We start from the raw sequence: 15383 nt of genomic DNA, 5'->3' as shown, positions 1-15383 counted from the left end.
ATCTTATAATATAGAAAGGTAAAACGTTTTGAGAAACTCTTACTGGTTTTCTGAAAACAAATGACTGCAGTTGATATATGGTTAGAGTAGTAAAATATGTAGTAAATGATTATCAAATACCATTTAGTTTACAGTGAGTCAAATTCCCTTTAATTCAAGTGAAACTTAAGAAATAAATTAATAGAATATGTTCGGTATTAATCGTTTTAAATAGTGGTTAACTTGGCATGATGTGGATAATTTAACCCTATAACAGAAATTAATGGAATTCCAAATAATCGTGTGAGCTATGAACTTAGCAATAGGGAGGGGGAAAGGTGACGATGACAAAAATTAGTATAAATTAAGGTACATAGGAAAACAACTGAGACACAGCACTCTGCCATCACTGGAGAAATCACATACAAGCTGTAAGTCAAATAAACATAAGGACGCCTCCTTATGTCACACTTCTAAGGTGGAGAATTCTCACATTGCAACCAGAGCACTTCAAATGACTGAACCGTGGCTAATGAGCCCTGTTTCATGGAAGAAGAATATTCATTAGCTATTGTTAGTGATACTTGTGGACATCACATCTCTCTTCCATTCCTTCGTTATTTAAAAAATGAGACTATGCTGCACCAATTCCTTTGCAATAATGTAGTGGATGGCGTTTCCCAGATCCACACCACCTGAAGATTCACGTTCAATCTTTGTTCTTGGAGTAATGCTGCCTCTGATCAAAGTGATTCGGGAATCTCTCTCTAAATTAAAAATTCCAGTTCCCACTAATTGGGCTCTGCTTTTGGTCCCCTCCATCAGTGTCTGTTCTCAGTGACCAGATTCCTGTGTTGATATGCATCCTTAACTGATCACAGTGCCTACAAGAGTTCTTCATTAAAAAGGGATTTACTGTGTTTAATCATTCAATCCAAACATTATTTAATTGCTCCTCTGATTGCTAGCATGTAAAGAAATGCTAGTCAACTTAGCTATAATCAACTTCAGGTAGCAAACCAATTCTGAGAAAGATTTCTGCAATCAAAATCAACTGCAACATCGATTGGAATGAAGAAAAATGTGCAAATACAGGTTAACATCACAAAAAGAGAAACGGGAGAGGGAGTACATGGCCCCACTTTTTTTCCTAACATGCCTTCAAGATCTTTTAAGACTAGGAATCAAGACCATTCCCCTGGTTCTTGAGGCTCTATATCATTAAGGCAAGGGGTACAGTGGTCTCTCTATTCTAGAAGATTATATCAGAACCAAGCTTTGATGTTGCGTATGTTATATGTACTAGGCAATTTGAAATAGGCCCTAGAATCTCCAGTAATATAATGATTAAACTTACTTTCCCTGAAATTAATCATCAACTACTAAAAACTGATTTTTTCCCCCCTGATTATCTGCTGTCCTCTTGCCTGACTTTGTTAGATGACTGTCCCACCTGTTTGAATGAAAACCCTGATCTTGGCCTGGGGTTGGGCCTCATCATTTCTGCCCTAGTCTATCAGATACCACCCTAACCCATCAAACCACAAGAACCCATCTGCTTCCTCCTGGAGTGACTTACTGAGCCTCCCCTGACCCTGTTGGCCACCCGGGCTCCCAGGCCAGGCCTTCACTCCGAGACAGATTTCCTATGTCTGCCTGCCCAGCATCATAGTTATGGAAACATGACAAGCTCTGCCACCGTCAGTCTTCCTCAACTGCCAAGAATCCTGCTTCAGACTGAGTGGGACATTCTGATGGTCCCCCCAGGAGACAGATGCCTCCATGGCTTCTGTCTCAGAAAAAACCTACCGCCTTCTAGTCAGAGCTAATAGCATCCATGAAGTAAAAAAGTTGGACTAGATAATTTCTAAAATCTCTTTCGGATCTACCTTCTGGGTTTCACATTTTACAGATGAGAAAATGGAGGCTCTGAGAAGTTCACAGCAACAACAACAGAGAGAGAATGTGAAGTCACCTGTTGATAAGGTGGAGGTGCCATCAGAGCGGTGCTGGTGTTTTACAGCCAGTTCTCCCGGGGGAGGGGTGGCCCTGATTTGTAGCATTTCTCTGCTGTAATTCTATGGTACTGATTCCTGTGGTATAAATACACCCATGATAGTTCATTTCAAACTACCAATGTGAGTCCACCAGCTGCAACATTCCTTACAATTTAACAATCAGCTCTTGGGATTTCATACAAGTTAGCTCCAGCATGCCCCCAACAAAATTCTGGACTTATGGTGATAATGGAAGAATCACTTACTTGGTTCTATGGCCCTGCATTTCTTAACCCCAGCTTAACCGCAGCTGTGGGCAAGGTACCATTCCAAATTCTGAGACCAGTCCTGTCCGTACAACCGGGTTGTGTAAGGCCCCTGAGCCAGTGATTCACTGATTGAGCGTTGATTTCTTTACAACTCCTCACACCCCTTTCCCTGCCTTGTTCTTTATTTCTACTATGAGACTGTCCAGTCTCCTTAGAGACTGGCTTCCTGCTCAATAACCTACTTACTTACTTTAAAATTTGGGTTTCCACAGGTGGTATCTAAAATCCAGCCCAAGACACACTTAAGAGTTTATTTTATCCCACTTTAATATTTTGTCCAAATGTGCAGGTGAGAACGGAAACTCCGAGAAAGGCAGATACAAGGAATTGTGGCGAGCAGGCATGGGGGCGGCCAGAGGCGCTCGGAATGATACCGCCCAGACCTATGGCCGCCATAGAAACGTGTGATTTCCAAGAACATCGAGCCCCTTTGTCTTCTTTCACTTCCGACTTATAAAAGATGAAAAATGAATAAAAGCCTTTGATGCTGAGTCAAAGAAACGTCAGAGTTGTGTACCTCTCTCTTGAACAAAAGACATTCCATCGTGATATACTGAATTCAAAACGTAGCCTAGGAAACCCTTCATGAATAGCTATGGTTTTGAAACCAGAATTAAAAAAAAACATACTGACTCTGGCACAGAAATGAATAGTCATACATGGTAATGACCACAAATCATAGTTCATTCACTGAGAAAATTGTTAACATTTCTGAGAAAATCAGTCCAACAACAGGGAAATAGTAAACACATAATACACCCAACAAAGACCATGTAGCTACACGAAGAATATTTATGATTTGTTAGGTTAAAAGATATAAGTTGTGTATCACTAAGACTATAGCAATAGTTTTTTTAGTGTACATGGGGTGGGGGGTGGGGGAACCCTAAAAGAAAAAATTTATAAATTGTTTCATTAGGGTGGGAACTAATTTTTTTCCCCTTTTTCTCACTTTCCAAAATTTTTTCAGTTTAGTTACATTATTCTTATACTAAAAGCATGTCTAAGTTAAAAACGGAGAATTACATAAAAAATTAACAAGCATACTGGGGTCCCTCCCTAACCAGGGCCCTGACCACTCTTGAACACTGAGAAACCCTGCCCTACATGGTACCTTCACTGGGCTCCTGCAGGCCTCGTGGCCACCCCCATCACGTCTCTGAGACCAGGAGTACACTTAAATACCAGAGACGGTGGCAAGTGAGGACATTTGAGGTGTGTCGCTCTCATCCATGCTTCTCTCTCAAACCCTAATGAAACGCCTGGCGCCCTTCCCTGCCATGCTCTCGCTGCTAGGGAATGCCTGCTCAGGTGCAATCTAGTGCTGACCATGCCCTTCCCTTTTACTGTGGTCCCTGGATCCTTTATTCCATTGCTAACTGACTTCCTAATATCTCGGCCTTCTTCCTGGCTTCCCTCAAACCACGTATCCTTCTTGAGGCTCGTCATTCCACTGTCCTGTGTCTTTCCCTGCTTGGTAATAATATCATTTACTGTTTCCTGGAAATTTTCTTTCACTAAAGATGTTGGCACACGCCTCAAGATCTCCTTCTTCACCCCTCCAACAAAACCCAACTCTTAATCAACGCTATATTTGCATTCTTTATCCGGATACCAGGTTAGACTAAAAACTACTGGGAAAAAAAAGCAAACAACTGCCAATTGGAACTGTTAGAAATTTGTGATCTCCCAATTTAGTGCTTCCTCCATCCTACCTCATTCATCTTTCCCGGAGATGGGAAGAAAGGTCTTTGGGAAACAAAGTAGCAAGTTGCATTGCCTCTATCCCAATATCAATGGATTGTCTCTGGGTTCCAAATGCACCCTTCAAATATATGCTCTGTGATAATGGATGGAATTGCTTTTAGCATCCCTTTGTTGAAGGACCAGGATGTTACGCTTTCTCAGCAGAGTGCTGGGGGAACACTGCAGAAGGAAGGGGCTCGCCTGAGGTTTCTGGCTGTAGTGTGGTGGATCAGTAGTGTAGGTGTGAGGACATCTGGTGCTACTTGGCCCCAGCCACTCACCAAGGAGCATTGTCCCTCAGGGACGCGGCAGTTCCAGCATGGCCTGCTAACCATCTTCCTGTTGCCCTCTCCATGTAGACATTTTGTGTTCCAGGCTTCCTGTCATCTCTGGCTCCCTGATTGTTTGCACTCACTCCCCACCCCAGGGGTGTCTCCCACAGTCCTTTCCAGGCTGTGCTTTCTCAACCTCATATTCTCCCCCCTAGGGACATCAGACCTTGGGCTGCAGGAAGCCTGGTGTCCCAATCCTCCTGCATGCCATGCACTGGCCACCAGCTGTGGCTCGACAGCCCTGGCTGCACTCCAAAGTGCTCATTCCTGCTCATCCTGCGACAGCAGACCAGCCCTGACAAAACATCAGCAAATTCCTCTGCCATCCAGTGGGTTCAAAAACACATTCTCCAACGAGATTTAAACTGCAGGCTCCAATTGGAGGGAGGACTACCTTCTGTTTGTCCATCTCCTTCTGCCCTGGAATAACATAAAAAGTATTCTCATATCCTAAAATGACTCTACTATCATATTTAATAGTTCTCAATATTAAATTTCCCCTGTTTAAATCACCCTGTAGCTTCAGTCTCTGGATTGAATTCAGACTGCTAGAATCCAAAATTAATCTCTTTGCACAGAGAGGATGTTCATCAATAGAAGATTTGTCTACATCTGCTGCTTCCATTTTTTGACATCCTATCTAGTCCTCCTCCTACTGAACTCTAGCTTCCACCCCCATCACTTCCCTGAAAATATTTTCTCCAAGATCACCAGTGACCTTCTTGCTAGTTCTAATGGTTAGCAGTTTGGACTTCATCTGATTTGGCTTATCTGTTCCTATCTGACACTGATTGGTTGCCTTTATCTTGTGACACAACATTTTTCTAATTTTCCTCCCAGTTCTTTGAAAAATTTTTCTGTCTCTTCCAGAGGCTGAGTCACTTTCCTCTGCCCGTTTCTTCACTGTTGACATTTTTGCAGGATTCTGCCTTTGTATTCTTCTTGCGCCATGTAATTCCCTGCGTGATTTCTTCCATTCCCATGGTTTCGTGTCTCATGTACATAAGGTCCCTTCCACATCTGTGTGTTTAATTCAGATCACTTCCCTGAGAACTGTCTTCCCTCTACACATTTTCACCATGACTCACAGGCTACTCAAACCCAATGTTTCTGCATTTAAATGACCAGCTTCTGTCAAACCTATTTTTCTTCTCCATTTTCTGCACCAGTGAGTGACACTGGTCACCTTGCCCAAGGTAGGCACCTGGGAGTTATCCCACATTTCCTGTCCCTCTCTCACTTTCAAAATCCATGTGTCACAGAGTCCTATTGATTCTTCCTCCTAAGTAGATATTGAATTTTCTGACTTCTTTCTAGCCCCATGCCTCATACTTTAGGAAGGGGTTGCAATCTGAACAGGTAAGTAGAAAACTTATTCAAGGAATAAATGGACAACATGAAGGAGTGCATTTCAGATGGTGGTTACAGCTTGTACAGAGCACGAGGCATGAAGCAGTACGATCTGAGTCTATGTTGTTCTTTATCATACCTGCCATGTGGTTCATTTTATGTGTCAATGTGGCTAGGCTATAGTACCCAGTTATTTAATGAAATATGAATCTAGATTTTGCTGTGAAGGCATCTTATAGATGTGGTTAATATCTACAATTAGTTGACTTTAAGTAAAGAAGATTACCTTCATTAATATGACGGTTCTTACTCAATCAGTAGAAGGTCTTAAGAGCAAAAACTGTGGTTTTCTAGAAAGTGAGGTTTAGAGAAAAATAAATTCTGCCTCAAGACTGTAATTTCAACTATTTCCTGAGTTCTCAGGCTGCTGGCCTGCCGTATAAATTTCAGGTTTTCCAGCCCAATAATTGCATTTATATATTCTATTGGTTCTGTTTCTCAGGAGAATCCTGACTGATACATTTGCAAAACTTCTTCACTTGGCCTTTACTTGAAAACTTACTGGACCATGGATGAGTCTGTCTTAGAGTTTTAGACTCTGCCATTTAAATCTCCCTACACTTAGTTAAAACAAGATATGAAAACCAAAGATCATGTTTTTCATATTCCATGTATGAAGTCATATGGCATTTGTGATAAGAAGTGTACTTTTAATAGTTGGAAATACACTTTGTTGAAAAGTTTGGTTATGAGAGAAGAGAAAACAAAATATGTCAGGAGAAAACCAATTTGGTTGTCAGTCAATTAATTGGCTTGACAGCTTCCGCAAAAATTAGTAATTAATTTCTCATTTGGGTAGAAAAAGAAAAAAAATTAACTAGTTCAACAAAATAGATGGGAAGAAGTCAAGAACTAAATGTCATTTCTGGTTACTGTTTTAATAATGCCCCTGTTTAAAAACAGAATAACAGCCCTGGCCAGTGTGGCTCAGCAGTTAGAGCATTGGCCTGCAGTCTAGAGAGACCAGGGTTTGGTTCCCGCTAGGGGCACGTGCGTAGGTTGCATTTTGTCCCCGGCCCCGGTTGGTTGTGCAGGTGGCAGCCACTCGATTGTCTCTTTCACATCCGATGTTTCTCTCTTTCCCTCTCTTCCTCTCTCTCCCTCCCACTCTATCTGAACAAAAAATGGAAAAATGTCCTTGGGTGAGAATAGGAAGAGAGAGAGAGAGAGAGAGAGAGAGAGAGAGAGAGAGAGAGAAAGACAAAAAAACAAAGAAGCTGTGAAGCAAGGAGGCAATGAGAAGTACCTTCATGCTAGCATATTTCATTTATTTCTGGTATTGAGAACTAATAGAAAGTAAAGGTCTTGTCAAGTTAGCATATGTAGCAGACAGGATAACATATTAATACTCTCCAAGTGATTTGAAGGGGACATTCTTGAATCAAATTCCCCCCAGAGATGATTTGGACTATTAGTTCATTGAGCATCAACATTTCCACAAATGCAAAGAAGCCTTTTTTTTTTCTTTTTTCCTTTTTTTTTTTTTGGTGGTACGTGCCCCTAGTGGGAACCGAACCTGGGACTCTCTGGTCCACAGACCAATGCTCAACCACTGACCCAAACTGGCCAGGGTCAAAGAAGCCTTTTTAAAAACAGTTCCCAATCCTGAGATGTTACATCCTATCTATACTGAGGGAGTAGCCCCAAGCATGTGCTCTTTGTATGAGAAAAATTCAGCAGAACCTATGACCCTCAGAAATGGTGCTGTGACTCATGCTAACCCCACAGTTCCTGTACAAAACTCAGATAATTCATCCCTTTGTTCATTAGTCAAACAAATTTTTAGAGATATACTTTTGTTGTTGTTGTTTTGCCCCAATTCCAATTAAGAGTGAGGAAGAAAAGCACAAGAATTATTTTTTAAAATGTATAGTTTTGAGTAGGGATGTGTGTCAGTTTTGAATTAAACAAGTGGACTAAAAAACCTGTAGAGCCCTGGCTGGTTTGGCTCAGCGGTTAGAGCATTGGCCCGCAGACCAGAGAGGCCCGGCTTCTGTTCCTGCTAAGGGCATGTACCTCGGTTGCAGTTTGTCCCTGGCCCTGGTTGGGGTTGTGTGGGTGGCAACCAGTCGATGTGTCTCTCTCACATCGATGTTTCTCTCTCTCTCTTCCTCCCTCTCTCCCTCCCACTCTATCTGAAGATAAATGCAAAAATGTCCTCGGGTGAGGATAAAAAAAAAAAAAAAACCTTGAAGAGTCTAGCATTGTGTGACTTAGATACTTTAGCTTCTTACCATTTCCTTGCATGTAGAATATGAATCGAAATAAGTATGGATTGCAATACCTGAAATGTAATCCAACCATCAGCTGAATTGCATCAGAGAATCACAAAGTAAGCTCAAGAAAACCATAATGACAGTATAACAAAGGAGAATGAAAATATAGGGTGGGATTCAAACACATTAACAACCCTATCTCAAAGAGGCCCTTCCAAATTCAGTTCTATTGTCTAAAGTTTTCAAGTAAAATGTGACTTGACCTTTCTCTTAAAGATCAAAATTTGCCAAGCAACCAAGTTTGTAGGTCCCCTGCTAGTCTTTATGAAAATTTTTAGTGGTAAATGATTATAAGGGTCAGAATCTACACAAAAGCTAGGAATCTGGTTTCTATCATGGAAAGTTCCATTTCTAACTCTCAACCTAACATGACCACCACTACACCAGCATTTTAATGTTATAAACATTCTGGAAAGGCACAATGAGTTAGAGATCTAAGGTGTCAAGCACTTTCTTAGCACTCAAACATTTTGTTAAGTTGAATGAATAAGAATTACTAAAATTGTGGTAGTAATGGGAATTCTGAAACATTTTTGATAGAGTCCTTAATTATTACCCTGACCTAAAATTCATTTACCACGAAAGCTATGGTGTTCCGTATAAATAATAGGCTTATCTCAAGACTCCATTTTATGGGATCTGATCCACTCCAAAGGCATAAATGACGCTAAGTCAATTTTAACATGTGTGGAAAGTAAATAATATTGTGATAGAGTAAATAAACAATGACAGAGCCTGGCTGGTGTGGCTCAGTGGTTGAGTGTCAACACATGCATCAAGAGGTCACCTGTTCAATTCCCGGTCAGGGCACATGCCCAGGTTGTGGGCCTGATCCCCAGTGTGGGGCATGCAGGAGACGGCCAATCGATGTTCTCTCTCATCGATGTTTCTGTCTCTCTCTCCCTTCCTCTCTTTCTCTCATATCAATTAAGAAGAAAGAAAAGAAAGAAAAAAAGAAAGAAAGGAAGGAAGGAAGGAAGGAAGGAAGGAAGGAAGGAAGGAAGGAAGGAAGGAAGAAAGAAAAACAATGACACAGACTTAGTTATATTGTAAATATCGTATTTCATTGAATGGAATAATACACATTAAGTCCCTAAGAACACACCTTGATATACTGAGAATGCATGCTGACATACAACAGACACTTGAATGTTTGCTAACAAATATTAATTATACAAGAATGCGAATGTTTCAAAGTAATGGAGAAAACTTGCTCAGATTTTTCATTATTCAGCAGTTGTTGGTCACATTTAGCACAAAATTTGGCACTTCAGTTCAGCTCTGGCGACAGTAACTGTCCAGCGTTGGAAGTCCAGCCATGCATTGGTTTTGCATTAGTTATGCATTAATGGGGGATTGTTTGGCAGAGGTGTCAATGCTGGGCCCTCAAAGAATTTATAGAGTCATTCTATCCATTACTGAAGTTACAGTGCTACAGATGGATTTGCCACATTTGTAACTCAGTAACAGTCCCCTCCCACTCTTTGTATAACTGCCTCATGCCCCCAAATGAAGAAACTGCAGGGGCAGGATGTGTCTCTTGGTAGCAGCTGAAACCTTACCAAGATCCGGTCTCAGGAGTGGCTGCTGTGAGGACTAGTCATTACCCCGACTTTGGAAGCAGTGGGAATGGTGGCTAGGAGTTCCTCAGCTTGGCCAGAGCCCCAGGAGGAGGGAGGATACTGGAAGTGGAAGGCGTGTGGTGGGTGAGAATGAGACAGACTGGCGTGCCGCTGTGGCTGTCAGCTCCGAAAATGCGGGGCTCTTCTCAAGTGTCACCAAAGAACCGAAGACAAGGTCTGTAAACAGCCACAGACATAATAAGAGGTTGGGCAATAAAGACTCAGTCAAAAAGCTTGAGAAACTGGGATGACTTATTCTGAAGAAGGGAAGCTGAGCAAGATGTACTGGGGGCTAGTTATGACTCAGTAGAAAGAAATAATTCTACAAGTGACAGAGCACTTATGCAATAAGCCAGGCACGCTCACATTACATGATTTCCATTTTATCTTAATAGTAACCATATGAAGAATCATCTTAAGGATGAGGAAACTGAGGCTCTCAGAAGGTAAGCAACTTATTCAAATCACACAACTAATTGGAACAGAGACGGATTCTCTTCCAGGTTAGCCAGTCTTTTCCTACGTGACTGCTCTATGAAGTACTCCTACGTGGATTTGGTCACAATCCCACAAGGGTAGGAGGGTAGTCTGCGTAAACACTGAATGCCTCTAGTCACCTTTGTCTGCTAATGGCAACATTAACTGCACCTCTCTTCATTGCTCCCTACCCAGAACAGATGCCACATTTAGTGCCAGGTCATAGAAGGACTTTCGATTCAAATCTCTGAGGGACTCCAAGACATAGTGGTGGTTTCTACACACACACACACACACACACACACACACACACACACACCCTTTCCTCAAAGCTTTTAGATTGAGGTCATACACTTCAATAAAACAGTCAGCACTTCCCAATAAAGAAGCATAAGACTCTGACTTGGCCAACGTTTCCTGGAGAGCTAGAGAACAAAATAAAATAAAATAGTCGCTACTAGAAAGGTACTCAGGCAGGGACCAATAACAGTAACTCGGTAACAGTCCCCCTCACCACATCCTGGAGGCATGGGTGGCACAATTACAGAATTATGTTAGAATATATCTGAGATTCCTGAAACCAGAGAAAGTCAGAGAGGTACTTGGGATCCAGTTACTACATCATTCGTGGGAAATCTACCATCAAATAATCTTGGTTTAATCAAAACCAGGATTACAGTCTACATTTCCTGACTACTCCCAGATTCTCCCAAGAGGCTCCCATACTGTATTAGTGCTTCCCAGGTCCCAGAACATGTCCAGACTCACTCTCATTTATTTTGTTTCTTCAGATTAAGTATTCAAACTCTCTTAACAGTCATCCTGCCTTTCCACTTCACCTCCTGCTCTAGTCCCCCATATCCTATGCTCCACTCCATCTCACTCCATGCATGCTCAAAACGAAGAACTCTTGCTCATGCACTTTCCTAGGTCTGGAATTTTCCTACTGTTTAAATTGACAAACTCCTATTCATCCTTCAAAGCCCAGTTCAAAACAGTCATCTCTGTGAAATCTTTTTTTTTTTTTTTTAATCCTCACCTGAGGACATTTTCCCATTTTTTTGTTCAGGTAGAGTGGGAGGGAGAGAGAGGAACAGAGAGAAAGAGAGAAACATCGATGTGAAAGGAACACATCGAGTGGCTGCCACCTGCACGACCAACCAGGGCCGGGGACAAACTGCAACCGAGGTACATGCCCTTAGCGGGAACCGAACCCGGGTCTCTCCGGACCGCAGGCGGACGCTCTAACCGCTGAGCCAAACCTGCCAGGGCCTCTGTGAAATCTTTTAAACAACTGTGCTCAGTGGCAATTAATATGTAAATGAAGTGTGGCATTTATCATGATGTTATAAATCCCTGCTTCCAAAGAAATACAAGTCTTTAGTATATACACTGAAATAAGCAACTTTCTCATCTCTGTGCTGTCTTCCTTTCTCTGCCTTGGACTTCAGGGACACTTTCCCTTAGGATATACTTGTGATACTGGAGCTCTTACTCATGTCAGGTCTGTACATGGGAAGCAGGAGGATGATCTCTTGTGATTTGCTCTGGGTTTAAGACAGAGAGAAATAATGGGGATCTTGGGTTTCTATCTAGATTATAATCTCCAGGTTACCAGACTTGGAAAAGAGGCATCAGTTGAGTGCAGAAACCCTTTCTAGAAATGAGCCCTACATTTGTTTGAACCGTCCTGAAAGTTAAACTAGAGCTTTCATGAGAGTGGAAAAAAAAAAACTTCAACCCCTTCTACATAGTTACATTTAATTAGCATTTGCTCCGTTGGCTTGAACTAAAGAAAACTCTCTGATGGTGTGTACACTTAAGTTCTTCATTCAGTTCTGGTCTTAAGTGTAACTTGCTTATAAAAACCCAAAGCTCTTCTGTGCCTGCCCCATTAGGTTCCTGGGGCAAAGTCCTTGAAAAGTCTCTGTTACATGAGAAGGAATTAGGCTATTATCAACCATTATCCCCAAGGCCCTAAAGATTAGTTTCTTCAACTGACTAGTTAGTTAACTAGCAGCTGGGGAATGATGAACGTGAACTTCAGATGCTTGGGAAATAGATTTGAAAATGTCTGAAAGCTTGGGCATTGTCTGAAGAAGGAAGACATCCTGGGAAAATGTTCTTAGAAACGCTAGGTCAAAAGTTCTGCAGTGTACACCAGTAGGGGAAAGGTATTGAGTCTGAAGGTGACTAGGAAGGAGGTGAGACAAGGAAAGATTAAAAACTGAAAATTGAGGAAGCACCTAGACCAACTTGCTTGACGTCTCAGATTTTCTCTAGGTTGTAGTCTTGCTCACCACAAGTCTGTGGTCACCAGTCAGACAAGTGGGCACATGACTGGTAAAAGCTTGAAAGAACCCACACTCTCCTTTAAGGGTTCGCTATGTTCTTCCTGAAGCTGATGAGGGATCCCAGCAAAACATCGAGTGAGAACTGCATGTGACCTGAGCTGCCAGCCGGCCCAGTCCTTCTGGAGAAAAATAAGAAAGCCAAGTCTGAAAGAACTAAAAGAATTTATTCAAGGTCACACAGAAATGCAAATATCATTCCAGGTTTTCTATACACCATGCTGTTTCCTTTTTTTTTTTTTTTTTTACCAAAAAACCCAAAAGGTTTATATAAAAGGTATTTTTTCTATAAATCACCATATATTCAAAGGTAATAGTCTTCCTCTCAACACCTTTATAGGTGATACCCACCCTTTTGTCACAAATAAACCACCTTATCCTTAAACACCCCAAAGAAGGTAGGTGTTTGCTGGTTTTATCTACTGGTTTTATAGTGAGCTTTGAAATAATGTTTTAATTCATTTACATGCAGCATAATTTGATGGTCTGAGTGCAAATTCTGACAAAGCTCTGAGGTAGCCACAACCTTTCTAAGTCTCAATTTCCTTCCTCTTCTGTAAAATGGGGTTAATAATGTGTACCTCCAAGAATTTTTGTGAAGATTAAATGTGAGGAAGCAACTAGTAGTGCGTGTCAGTCATCGATGCTAATATTATTATTTATGTGCTCCTCTTTTTCTGCTTACATTGCTTAAAGTTTTGACATTTTATTTCTTTCATATTAGGTACTTAGTTTCTATCCATTCTTGGCATGTCTTGTCTGGATTGCTTCAAATCCATCCTTCATTTAGTGAAAAGTAATCAGCGAGGGCCTGTTATGTGCCTGGCACTGCTCCAGAAAACGGGGGTGCAGTAATAAGACAGACACAGCTTTTTGCTCCAAATCTTCTTTCAGAAGACTGTGCTCACTGATGGGGGCTCTCTGACCACTCTGCTCCAACATTCTGCTTTCAACACAAGAGGTGCGATCTCTACTTCATGTCTACATCTCACTACAAAAAAAAAAGAAAGGTATTTTGGTCTCTACTATTTGTGGTTGATTAGAGCTGCTTTAACGAAACCAATATGACAATAGCTTGAGCAAAGCAGATGTGTATTTCTCAGGAAATCCAGCTGCGAGGTCATTTGAGGGTGGGATAGGGTGATGCCTCTGCTACTTGAGCTGTCCAAGAAGCAAGGTCTCCTCTATTTTATGGCTTCCATAGCCCCTGGGGTGGAGCCTCCATTTACTGGTCAAAGCTAGTTCTTAAAACCACATCCACTGCCAGAGGAAGCAGAGGGCGCACAGTGTCTTTTTAAGGGCATGACCTAAAAATTGCATATGGGTGTTCCACCCTCTTCTCATGGACCAGAACTCAGTCATATGGCCACACTTAGCAGGAAGGAGGCTGGAAAATGTAGCCTCTGACTGGGTAGCCATTTGCCCAGCTAAAACCCAAGGGAAAATGGATATTTAAGGACAGTTCTTGGTACCTGCTACAAACAGAGAGATGGGTGGCTTCCTGTAAAAAAAACAAACAAACAAACAAAAAAACTAGCCAACATTTAAGAGCCTTGCGAGACTATGGTTAAGAATGATTCCACTCTCGTCCTGGCCAGTTTGGCTCAGCGGTTAGAGCGTCGGCCTGCGGTCCAGAGAGACCCGGGTTCGGTTTCCGCTAAGGGCACGTACTTCGGTTGCAGTTTGTCCCCGGCCCTGGTTGGTTGTGCAGGTGGTAGCCACTCGATGTGTCCCTTCACATCGATGTTTCTCTCTCTCTCTCCCTTCCTCTCTCTCCCTCCCACTCTATCTGTACAAAAAATGGAAAAATATCCTCGGGTGAGGATAAAAAAAAAAAAAAAAAGAATGATTCCACTCTTACAATGAATATGTTCCTGTATCACTCATACACATTCTCTTTGTATAAACCATATTATAGGGTATTTTCAGCTTTTATTAAAAGCAGTTATTTATGTTTTTATGTTTCACCAGCAAAATACATTGAACAGACCACTTCCAGATATTTATTTAGAACAAGAAAAAAAGCTGTTAGAGCCCCTGCAATCTAAAATGTACTTCACTTCATTGGAAAGAGAATTACTGCAACCTGCATACTTGTCAAGGAGAATGACTGATTAATTCCTAGACCCACCAGGCCACAGGTGATTTCCAATAACCAGATTCCAGTCACAGAGTTGCTAGTTTACTTAATCTCCCAGAACAAAACCATAGTAACCGATGATGTAGCATTTTTATGAGCAACGTATACATTCAATTGATAAAACAAATTAGACAATTGTCATTGAGGAAATAACTTACGACTTTTACAAAATTATCTCCTACTGGAGAGACAAGACCATTTTATTGCATCCTTACAACAGCCCCTTGAGTTATATACTATCATTCTATTTTGCAGGCGAGGAAAGTGACCCACAGAACAGTTAGGGACTTACTTCCCCTGAGTCATGCAGCTAAAAGGTGGCAGTCTGGCTTCATAGGCCACCCATACCCTTGACTATTGAACAACATTCCCTTTTAAAGAGCAAATGGCCTCTGCTTACTCCTTTTATCTCATTTCTTGCCACTTGTAGCTCTGCAAACTAAGCTCCAGCTACTCTGAGCCATTTAATTTTCTGCCACGTCCCGTTTCCCCTTGCTTCCCTTCCTGAAACGCCCTTCTTCCAGCCTCCTCACCTGGATAACAGCTTTCAAGTCTCAGCTCAGATGCTGTCTCCAACTAGCAGCAAGTCTTCCTTGCTATCACCTACCCCAACATAAAGCCCACGATGGGTATGACTGCTCCTGTGCTTCTCCCTGTTTGCACCTGCTGTGTGAATGTGCCCCTTTATTTATTCCTATGTTCCCCAGGACAGAGAGATGCTTGA

This window comes from Molossus molossus, unplaced genomic scaffold (genome assembly GCF_014108415.1).
Source record: "Molossus molossus isolate mMolMol1 unplaced genomic scaffold, mMolMol1.p scaffold_m16_p_12, whole genome shotgun sequence".
In the NCBI taxonomy this organism is placed as follows: Eukaryota; Metazoa; Chordata; class Mammalia; order Chiroptera; family Molossidae; genus Molossus; species Molossus molossus.
The sequence above is the reverse complement of the archived record's forward strand: the minus strand, read 5'-3'. Positions refer to the sequence as shown.